General features: G+C 41.6%; 1 protein-coding gene across 1 annotated transcript in view; it reads left to right on the top strand.

Annotated features, from left to right (window-relative positions):
• The first annotated feature begins 10,321 nt into the window (after positions 1-10,321).
• The window catches only part of LOC129704725 (transforming protein RhoA), a 30,722-nt gene continuing 28,845 nt past the window's right edge, over positions 10,322-12,198 (top strand). The window contains exon 1 of the mRNA XM_055648034.1: positions 10,322-10,547. The gene's annotated coding sequence lies outside the window, so the exon portion shown is untranslated. The remainder of the gene's footprint in view (positions 10,548-12,198) is intronic.

The following is a 12,198-nucleotide window of genomic DNA, read 5'->3' as shown; positions in this document are numbered from 1 at the left end:
CTGGTTTTTCAAACCCAGATTTATTTAATTATTGAATTAGATTCCCTCGTTGCCAGGCGGGATTCAAACTAAGAACAGTAACCAACTGTTCCATAATGTGCACAGTATGTAAATGAAAAATTGGCTGCGAAGTATGGGAATTGGACAGGAAAATGAACGAGGATGTGATCTTATTCAATAGTGGAGTAAGCTCAGGGGTCACTATGGGGTCAAATCAGTTGTAAACTATATGATTTGGATAAGTGCTCTAAGTAAATCTATCAAGTGATATGAAGGTGTGCAGGTAAATAACTTGTGAGGGGAGATTAGATTTTTATTTACGTTTAGAGGCACAGCTTGGAAACAAGCCCTTTGGCCCACTGAGTGCATCACCCAGCGATCGGTGTGCACTACACACCAGGGTCAATTTTGAGAGGCCAAATAACCGAGAAACCTGCGCGTCTTTGGAATATGAGAGGAAACCAGAGCACCCAGAGAAAACCTACGCGATCACAGGAAGAATGTACAAACTCCGCACAGACAGCTCCCGAGGTCAAGATCGAACCCAGGTCTCAGGTTCTGTCAGGCAGTAACACTACCCGCTGCACTACTGTGCCGCTCTTAAACTGTGAGGAAGAAAAAAGAGCATGGAAAGGGATTTAAACTAGTTAACCTTTACGGAAAAATGTGGCAAAATTTTTAAGTTTATTTACAGGAGGTGGAAATCATAGGTCGTGGGATCTTTATTATTGATCCTTAATTGCTCTTGAACTGCAGAGGTAGTTTAGAGTCAACATGTTGGGGGTCTGAGTAATATATATAGGCCAAAACTTGTAAGGAAGATAGATTTCCTCCCTTGAAGAAGGAAGAAATCTGGCTCCTCCCATGAACCAGATAGATTTTTAATAACAATCCATTAGCTTCATGGTTACTGCTATTGGAATTAGCTTGTTTTAATATCCAGATTTTCTTAATCACTTGAATTAGATAGCTGTCTTGGCGAGATTCAAACTCTCATTGCTGGATCACTGGACCAGGAATCTGATTATTTGCACAGTAATGTAATCACCACAGCACTGTATCCGAAATGTTATATGCTAAATGATCCAATTTGCTTGTGGGAACGGACAAACGATTTTTAAGAAAGTGGTTATACTAGTTCGTAGTTTTCAGACGACCCTTGCACAGTGATCTCAGAAAGTTAATGTGTAGATGAAGTCTGGAAAGTTATGAAGGGATACGAAACAAAGAAGCATACAGTAGGTGATTATGTCACAGATCACCCATGATCTCATTACATGGCAAACAAGCTTGAGTGGTTAAATAGTGCACTCCTGTTCCCAGATTCCAGCCTTTTGCTTCTTTGCTCTCCTTGCCTTTAAGGCTTAGAGATATTATTGACAAGGCAATAAAAACAGTAAATGCTGGGAACATTCAGCGGATTAGGCAGCATCCATGGAAAGAGAAACAGTTGATGATTTTAGGTCAGAGACCCTTCATCAGAAAAAAAATCTTCTGTGGCTTTTGGTAATTTTTTTTTTTTTTTTAAAGATCCTTCACCCCCAACCAGAAAGGCCTTAAAGCCCTCTGCTTCTTCCTCGACCACAAAACCATCCAATTTCCCTCTACTAACTCTACTCCGCTTAGCGATCCCAAGGTTTAGTGTTTGTGATGAGAATTTTATGACGTGTTGAAATCTCCAAAATCATGGTTGTGTTTCCTTAAGTCTTGGCCTTTTGTGCACGTCTTCCCATTCAAAAGATTAGACCACTGTTTTCAACAGCTACAATGCCACTCTTTTCCACAACAAAACACATTCTCTATGATGTGATTGTTCTGAAAGAATGTCAATGGTTATGGGGAGAAGGTGGGAGAATGGGGTTGAGAGGGAAATGGATCAGTAGAGACTCAATGGGCCAAATGACCCAATTCTGCTCCAATGTCTAATGGTCTTATGAACTGTTATCTGTCTTTCAGTTTGACTTAAAGGATATAATCACAAGTAGGAGGAGACCATGCAACCCCTCAAACCTGCTCTGTCATTGTAGATCAAGCAGATTCTCCATCTCAATCAGAGCGGCACGGTGGCACAGTGGTAGAGTTGCAGCTTACAGCACCTGAGACCCAGGTTCGATCCTGACTACAGGTGCTGTCTGTATGGAGTTTGTAGATTCTACCCTTGTGGGTTTTCTCCAGGTGCTCCAGTTTCCTCCCACACTCCGTACAGGTTTGTAGGTTAATTGGCTTTGGTTTTAAATTGGCCCTGGTGTGTAGGATTGTATTGGTGTACAGGAATCGCTGGCTGGCACGGACTCAGTGGGCCGAAGAACCTGTTTCCCTGCTGTATCTCTAAATTAAACTAAACAGTCATATCCATTTTTCATATCCTCTAGTTATTTTTGTTATGGATCATTTATTGTCATATGGACGGAAGTACGGTGAAATGCTTGTTCTGCATACTATCCAGTCAAGTTGTACCATACACGAGTATACTACAGCGATGGTACAGTGGCACAGCAGTAGAGTTGCTGCCTTACAGCACCAGCGACCCAGTTTCAAACCTGACTACGAGTACTGTCTGTATAGATTTTGTATGTTCTCCCTGTGACCGCATGGGTTTTCTCCAGGTGCTCTGGTTTCCTCCCACATTCCAAAGATGTGTGGATATGTAGGTTAATTGGCTTTGGTAAAATTGGAAATTGTCCTTAACGTGCAGGTTAGTGCTCATGTACGGGGATCGCTGGTCAGCGCAGTCCCAGTGGACTGAATGGCCTGTGTCCGCACTGTATATCTAAAGTCTAAGGTCTAATTGATCTACTTCTGGAATAGCATGCAGAGAGTGCCTCACAACGCCAGAGACCCCGGGTTAATCCTGACCTCAGGTGCTGTCTCTGTGGAGTTGGCATGTTGTCTCTGTGACCATGTGGGTTTCCTCCAGTTTCTTCCCATATCCCAAGGCCGTGCAGGTTTGTAGGTTAATTGTTCTCTGTAACATTACCCCTAATGTGTACTGAGTGGATGAGTAAGTGGGATAACATAGAACTAGTAATGAACAGATGATCGATGGTCGGCATAGACTCAGTGGGCTGAAGATACTGTTTCCATGCTGTATCTTCCTATTGGACCATAAACCTCCAACCCTATCCTATCCATGTACCTGTCTAAATGTTTCTGAAACATTGCAATAGTACCTGCATTAGTATACCTATCACCCTTTGTGTAAAAGAAAGTTACCCCTCAGGTTCCTATTAAATCTTTCCCCCTTCACCTTAAACCTTAGTCCTCTGGTTGTTGATTCCCCTACTCTGGCCAAGAGACTCCGCGCGTTTGCCCGATCTATCCCTCTCATGATCTTGTACACCTATAAGATCACACCTCATCCTTCTGCATTACAAGGAATAGAGTCCCATCCTGCTCAATCTCTCCCTATAGCTCAGGACCTCGAGTCCTATCAACATCCTTGTAAATCTTCTCTGCACCCTTTCTACCATAACAACACCTTTCCAGTAACATGGTGCCCAAAACCGAATGTAATACTGGCCTCGCCAACGTCCGATTTAACTGCAACATGACTCCCCAACTTCAATACTACTTTGCTGTATTAGCACATGAAAGCAAAAACTCTGATCATAAAATGTACACCTGAGTTTACATACAGTTAAATTTCTTCTTCATGTGATTGGACTCGCTCAAAGCAAAGTAGAATTAATTTACTCTCAAAGCATGAATTGATGAAATACTCACCAGCAGTAAGTGTTCCGAATATGGTTGTTAAATGCTTCTTTTTATAAATGGTTGAATAATACTATAAATGGGTCTCTTTCACAAGCATACTTTGGGCGGTTTGTTCCTTGAGTAAACCTCTTTAGTTATGCATGTTCACTGCAGTGTTTAAGCAAGAGGCTGGGTTCAAGCATTGCTGACGGGGTGTGCTGCAGAATTGATGTCATTTGCATGAATCTGCTTCACACTGATACTTGGCTTTAGCTGGAAGTCGCAAATGATATCCTACCATGGAACATTAGCTCTCTTTCAGAACTGAGACACTGAAGAAGGGTGTTGACCCAAAACGTCACCCATTCCTTCTCTCCAGAGATGCTTTCTGCCCCGCTGTGTTACTCCAGCTTTTTGTGTCTATCTTCACACTGAGAACCAGATGTGCACAAAGGGTCCATAAACACTGGATTGGTAACTGAGAAATTGTTGATTAACTTTGAAAGCGATTTAATCTCATGACTCACCTGCGTGAGGCAGGAAACTGGTTTTGGCCCATTGTCAGTGCATTTGTTGTCTGTGTTTATCAAATGCACTGGCTATTTCTCTGGTTTAAATCAGCTTATAGGTTTAAAATAATTTACCAGACCTGATCAATCTGTAAAGCATTACATTAATCTTAAGAACTATTATCTCATTAAAATCAGAGGGAATGGCACGACAAATCCAATCTGACACGATCAGCCTACTTTAAACCATCAGCAAAATTATAGAGTCATCAATGACAATATTATCAAGTACCAGTCATAGGGCACGGAAACGGGCCCATGTTGACCAAGTTGCCTAATCAACCAAATCCCATTTGTCTGGACCTGGCACAAATTCCTTCAAACCTTTTCTATCCATGTACCTATCCAAGTATCTTGTAAATGCTGTTATAGGACCTGCCTCAACTACCCCCTGTGATAGCTCATTCCATATACCCACCACCATTCGAGTGAAAAAGTCGGCCCTTGGATTCCTATTAAATCTTTCTCCCTTCACCTTAAACATATGTCCTGTGGTTCTTGATTCCTCTTCCCTGAGTACAAGGCTCTGTGCATTCACCCTATCAAATTTTCCAATCATTTTATATACCTCTATTAGATCACCCCTCAGCATCCATCAACATTATTCATTAATCATATGTTTATCAGTGCCGGCTTTAAAATTAATCTGTGGAACGGTCTGACATTGCCATAGAGGGCTGTGGAGGCCAAGTCAATGGATATTTATTTTTATGGCAGAGATAGACAAATTCTTGATTATAACGGGAGTCAAAGGTTATGGGGAGAAGGCAGGAAAATGGGATTCGGAGCCAGAGATCAGCAATGATTGAATGACGAAGTAGACTCTACGGGCGAAATGGCCTAATTCTACTCTTCTAACGTGAACTTGTAAATGATGTCATGAACACGTTTCCAGACCTCACAGTTGAATTCAAGGGGTGATATGAGTGTGACTGGTTTTATTTTGAGGCAACATTAAAGTGATTGTGGCATCAAAGAATTTAGTAAAGTTAAAGTTAACAAGGTTCATGGTTAAACTTTCCATCAATTAAGTTATGCTGACCACAAGTGATCACAGTCCCAAGATGGTAATCTAGGCCCAACCACCTTGCGTTGTTTCAAACATGAGCTTCGATCAATCATATGGTCATAAATGGAAAAGCTTGGTGATTACTGTCCCATTCACATCTCTGACCTTCCATCTAGCTCATTGGAGACATTTGAACTATCTTTAATTGGACTTTACCTTGCATTAAACGTTATACCCTTAATCCTTTATCTAGGATGGAGTTCTTTGGCCAGTGGTGTTCTGCAGGAATGTGTGCTGGGATCTCTGCTGCTTGTGATATATATACATTTCTTAGATGGGGATAGTTAGTAAGATTGCAGATGACAGCAAGACTGCTGGAATCACAGACTGTCAAACTCTACAGCAGGATGTAGATCAGGTACAGAAATTAGCAGAGAAAAGGTAGATAGAATTGAATCCAAGGAAGTATGAGGTGTTGCACTTGGGAGGTCAAATGTATGGGAAAAATATACAATTGATGGCATGACAATAGCATTGATGTACAGAGGGATCTTGGGGTCGAAGTCCATAACTCCCTGAAAGTGACAACACAAGTAGATGGAGTGGTAAAGAAGGCTAATAGTATGCTTGCCTTAATTGGTCGGGGAATTGAGTTTAAGAGTCAGGAAATCATGATGCAGGTTTATACGAATTTGGGTAGGCTGCATTTGTAGTATTGCGTGCTGTTCTGGTCACCACATTACAGGAGACATTAGAAAGAGTGCAGAGGACGTTTACCAGAATGATGCCTTAATTAGGGGATATTAGTCACAGGAAGAGGTTAGATAGACTTGGATTATTTTTCCTGGAATACCGGAGGTTGCAGGAGGCAGAGATTCTTCCGAACTTGCAGAATCCCAAGCAACCAGAGCATTTTTCCCAGGATAAAAAACATCAAATATGGCAAAGCATTAACGTGAATGGGGCAAAGTTTAAAGATGTGCGGGGCACCCCCCTCATCTGTATCCACTCCACTTCTCTGGTCCAGCCCCACTTCTCTTCCACTTTTCTCCCCACTATTACAATCAGTCTGAAGAAGTGTCCCAATCTGAAATCTCACCCATCCATGACCTCCAGAGATGCTGCCATTCAAATTTAAAAATGTAATAAAAATTCACTGAATTACTCCAGCATTTTGTGTCTTTTGTTGTAAACCAGCATCTGCAGTTAATTGTGTCCGGGTTTATTATTGTCATGTGTATCAAGGTACGGTTAAAAGCTTTGTTTCGAGCTGTCGGCTGCAGCGCTATGGGTTCTAAATATAGCGCTATGGCCACAGCGCTATGGGTCGCAGACTGTTCGGGAAAATTCTCGTATAATAATGAGTCTAAAGTAGACGGTACAAAGATTGAAGCGAAGGGGTACAACGTAGCAAAGATGAGTGGGAAGCAAGAGGATTGGGTAATGTTTGAAGAACAACAGAAGATAACTAGGAAGACAATGCGGTGAGAAAAGATGAGGTGCGAGGGTAGGCTAGCCAGGAATATAAAGCAGGATAGTAAAGGCCTCTTTGGGTATGTGAAGAGGAAAGAATTAGTTGAGACCAAAGTTGGACCCTTGAAGACTGAAAAATATGAATTTATTGTGGGGAGCAAGGAAATGGCAGATGAGTTGGACAGGTACTTTGGATCTGTCTTCACTAGGGAGGACACAAACAATCTTCCTGAGTAGTGGCCAGAGGATCTGGGGTGACGGAGGAACTGAAGGAAATCCACATTATGCAGGAAAAGGTGTTGGATAGACTGATGGGACTGAAGGCTGATACATTCCCAGGGCCTGATGGTCTGCATCCCAGGGTACTTAAGGAAGTGGCTCTAGAAATCGTGGATGCATTGATTAGGTATGTTACAAAGCCTACCTGAATCGTGGCTGAGCATCTGCCCTATCCCGTGTGCGTGATTTTGGCGCTGTTTAGAGGGGGCGGGTTTAAAACGCGATTTTTACTAGGCAGTTGCAATCGAAAATGTTTAGCCTAGTAAATCATTAACGGAAAATCGCTGAAAGACCCCGTCGCAAAAGGTATTATTAGTTTTTATGGCCTTGTATAATAGTTATAATAGTTTTAAAATCACTCTCTCAACCCGCGACCTCTCGCAGCCCCAGGGTTTTATAAAGCAAACAATTAAAGGTATGTACCTTATTTTTACATTAAATGGGGCTTCTTAAGAACCCTGTACATAAAGTTTTCTATAGCGAGTAGTTCATTTTGGGCTCTTTATATCCCGCAGTATTTTTCTGGGCACTTGAGGGCACAAATCCAGCGCAATGTGAACGTTCTAAACCAGCGCGTTCACAGGAACCCACTAGAAAGCTGATTTAAATTGACTTTAATTTACAGCAATTGAACACTAAATTCCTTCCATTTGGCCTATAAATTGATGTAAATGAGATTTAAAAATCATGTTTTATTGTGAATTATTTGTGACTATTATTTGGACACTTGGGCTATTTAAAAATGTTGATCATTTATTAAGAAATGGATAGATGTTTAGATCTAGTAATTGAAGTTTGAAATTAGCTACAATTGGGTAACTAACTAATTATATGCTTTAATTTCAGGTCATCCAAGTAAGATTATTTTATATTTGTTTCAGAATGCTTCAATCTATGATAACTGAAAATTTCATTCAGTTCTCTTAATTTTTAAGAAGGTTATGGGCTTTTGACTGTCCACGATCACAGCTTTTTTGTTATGTCCATAGAAAATCAATAGGGAACAAGATGCTAATTTCCGAGTATGAAAATGGCCATAACCTTTTTATTACTTGAGATATGAAAGTGAATTAGGTGTCAAATTAAACTTATTGTTATGCTTTATCTGATGGGATAAATGGCAGACTTGATTTTTTAAATCTCAAAATTTTGTAACATTGCTACATTGATGATAATTTTTCCAATGTTCTATAGACTCGGGATCAGTTCCTGTGGATTGGAGGGTAGCTAATGTTATCCCACTTTTTAAGAAGGTTGGGAGAGAGAAAACAGGGAATTATAGACCAGTTATAAAAGATGAGATAGCCAAACATTTGGATAGCAAGAACAGGATTGGTCAGAGTCAACATGGATTTACGAAGGGGAAATCATGCTTGACTAATCTTCTGGAATTTTTTGAAGATGTAGCTAGGAGAATGGACAGGGGAGAGCCAGTGGATGTAGTGTACCTGGACTTTCATAAAACATTTGATAAGGTTCCACGTAGGAGATTAGTGGGCAAAATTAGGGCACATGGTATTGGGGGTAGTGCTGACATGGATAGAGAAGTGGTTGGCAGACAGGAAATGGGGAGTGGGGATTAGCAGGTGCCTTTCAGGGTGGCGGGCAGTGACTAGTGGGGTACCGCAAGGCTCGGTGCTAGGACTGCAGCTATTTACAATATACATCAATGATTTGGATGAAGGGATTCAAAGTAACATTAGCAAATTTGCAGATGACACAAAGCTGGGTGGCAGTGTGAACTGTGAGGAGGATGCTATTAGAATGCAGAGTGACTTAGACAGGTTGGGGGAGTGGGCAGATGCATGGCAGATGAAGTTTAATGCGGATAAATGTGAGGTTATTCACTTTGATAGCAAAAACAGGAAGGCAGATTATTATCGAAATGGCGTCAAGTTGGGAAAAGGGGAAGTACAACGGGATCTGGGGGTCCTTGTACTGCAGTCTATGAAAGTAAGCATGCAGGTACAGCAGGAAGTGAAGAAAGCGAATGGCATGTTGGCCTTTATAACAAGAGGGATCAAATATAGGAGCAAAGTGGTCCTTCAGCAGTTGTACAGAGTCCTAGTGAGACCACACCTGGAGTATTGTGTGCAGTTTTGGTCCCCTAATTTGAGGAAGGGCATTCTTGCTATTGAGGGAGTGCAGCGCAGGTTTACAAGGTTAATTCCTGGGATGGCGGGACTGTCATAAGCTGAGAGAATGGAGCAGCTGGGCTTGTACACTCTGGAATTTAGAAGGATGAGGGGGAATCTCATTGAAACATATAAGATTGTTAAGGGCTTGGACACGCTAGAGGCAGGAAACGTGTTCCTGATGTTGGGGGAGTCCAGAACCAGGGGCCACAGTTTAAGGATAAGGAGTAATCCATTTAGAACGGAGACGAGGAAACACTTTTTCTCACAGAGAGTGGTGAGTCTGTGGAATTCTCTGCCTCAGAGGGCAGTGGAGGCAGGTTCTCTGGATGCTTTCAAGAGAGAGCTAGATAGGGCTCTTAAAAATAGCGGAGTCAGGGGATATGGGGAGAAGGCAGGAACGAGGTACTGATTGGGGATGATCAGCCATGCTCACATTGAATGGTGGTGCTTGCTTGAAGGGCCGAATGGCCTACTCGTGCACCTATTGTCTATTGAGTCTTTGGAATTCTCTTTCTCAGTGGAAGTTGAGCCTTTGATTATTTTTCAGGCACGTAGAATTCTGAATAAACCTAGTGGTGAAAAGTTACCAGTAGGCGGTGGGATTGCAGTTACTTTGGGATCGGCCTTGATCTTGATCTTACACAACGGTCCGAGAGGGAGAGGAGGGAGAGAGGGAGGGGGTTGCCCGACAAGTCGCTAAAAGTGCTGCTCCTTGGCCATAAGAATTCCACACCCCAGCTTTGAGAGCCTCTACTGGTCAAGGGAGTTTAATTGTCATTTGTACCAGCATTCTTGAATTTTCACATTTGAACAATGAAACTCTTATTTGCAGCAGTATGACCGGCCTGAAAACACAATAGACATGGATAATATATAATAAATAAAAATAAAATCAATAAATTAATGACACCAATAAGAGTTCCATAAATCATTCAATCCTTAGTGCGACCAGTCGGTATGGTGACTAATGCGTAGTAAAATAACTCTTTGGTGATTTATTTGTAGCTAGACATTAATTCAGAGCTTTTTTTTGTTCTTTCCTTAATGCCAACGTGTGCACTACCAAAGTTCCCCACCCTGTGGTGAATTCCTTCCCTCCAGCAAAGCTCTCTCTGTTCAAGTGATCAATCGGTCTCCAGGAGAGAGAGCGAGAGAGAGAAGCTCTTGCCCCTGGGAAGAGAATAGTTGCTGTGGATTGTGCAACCCTCGCCTCCCCCCAGGCGTGGCCACGTCGCGCGGGAGCGCGCCTCGTCTCAGCCCGGCCCGATTCTAACCGAGAGAGAAAAGGAAGTGGCGCCACAGGGAGAAAAATAAAGGACGAGCAAACCTTTACCTCACACACACACACAAACCTACAACCCTCACGCCAAAATCACAACCTTGCCGGTAAGTCACATTGCATTCACTAATTCGCCTGTTTTCAGATCGAGAACCATCACCGTAAAACCTTTCCTCTTAATCTATTAAGGGTTTTTTTTTTTGCCCTGGTGTTTTTCCAACGACAGCCGGCCTGCGCTGACGGGACATTTGGATGTGTGTGTGAGTGCTTGTGTGTTCAGTTTGACTGGATTTAATCAAGGTTAATTATATTTTTTTAATGAGTTTTTGATCTCAAGGTTTATATTGTGGATGTTGACCTGTTGCGAATAGATTTACTGGTGTTTTGCCCCATTTTTTAAGCATCTGTTGCTGGCCGCCGCCATCTTATGTTTGGATTTTGTTTTGGGGGCAATTGACCCAACCCAAGGGGAATGGGGGGCATCATGCAGGGTGGGGTGGACTCGCTTTTATCTCTTACTGAACAAAAAATACTCAAATTGCCTCAATGCATTAACCCCGCGCCTCAACTATTGGTTCACCCCCATACCCCGCTCCCTGCCTCCCCTCCATCTTCCCTTCTTCACTCAAACACAAAGTTGGAGCATCATGTAGGTATCTTCTTCCCCGGGTTCTTCCTGTTTTCATTGTTCAGTTGGAGATTTTCCTTTGTTTTCTCTTTTTTTTTCTGGATGTTGGAAAGTTTTATATTGTTTTGCTGTGTTGTTAGTCCTTTAATGCGAATTTACTGCCTATGTTGGGCTCTTGAGATGCCGGTTTAAGTAGGTGGTGGGTGGGTGGAACACTGAATGGATTTTCTTTGTAATTGGGGAGAGGAAGCATTTGTAAATCGAGGCCCTTGTGTTTATAACAGGGATGGGGTGATGGATGTGAGGGAATTACTTTATTTAAAACCAAGATGAAGTTTTTAATGGTTAAAAATCTCACCTTATTTCGTAGATATGTGTTCGCGTTTTGCACATCTGCAGGATTTAGCTTTATATTTCAAGTGTGATCAGACAGCTTCTTATGTTTAAAAAAACCCCGGAAATATCAGGACATCTAAAATGAGGTGATCTATTTTAAAATGGCAACCGCCCTAAATTTAGATTTTCTTTGGCTTCTGTGTCTGTGTATTTTGGCAGACTAGTCATAGTTCTGTTAAGATTTTTCGACCTTTTTTAAGAAGGGTTGGGGTCTAGAAATGTTTGCCTTATCGTGACCCAAGTTAGGATTTCTTTGATTTCTTTTTTTTAAGACATCTTTTTTAAGTTTGTAGTTTCTGCTGTTTATTCACCCAAAAAATGCGTGTGCGCCAATTTGGCAGCTTAATTTCCTTGCACTTTTTACAACTTGATTTGTTTGAGCAATTAGTTTGTATTAATATTTCAGGATTGTAGCCCGTCCCCTCATCCAGTCCTTGTTTTGCAATGGCTGTTTTTTAAACCCTTGAATAACATTAACATTTTACTTTAAATAATCCATACAAAAATAAATTGAACAATGAAGAATCTAAAAGGGGAATACTTAAAGATGATCTCTTGGCTGAAACTTCATCTCTGGGGATGACATTTTCTCAATGAAGGAAGCTTTTATTGTTTCCCATAAACTTAAAGGGGAACTGGTTCTGAACCTGTTGGAACTTGAGTTATTTTGCCTACCTAAACACTGACCGTTTCTAATTTTATTTAATATGGATTACGATGGATAATCTTTTACC

The sequence above is a fragment of the Leucoraja erinacea genome, chromosome 16, assembly GCF_028641065.1.
Source record: "Leucoraja erinacea ecotype New England chromosome 16, Leri_hhj_1, whole genome shotgun sequence".
NCBI classification, from domain to species: domain Eukaryota; kingdom Metazoa; phylum Chordata; class Chondrichthyes; order Rajiformes; family Rajidae; genus Leucoraja; species Leucoraja erinaceus.
The sequence above is the reverse complement of the archived record's forward strand: the minus strand, read 5'-3'. Positions and strand labels throughout refer to the sequence as shown.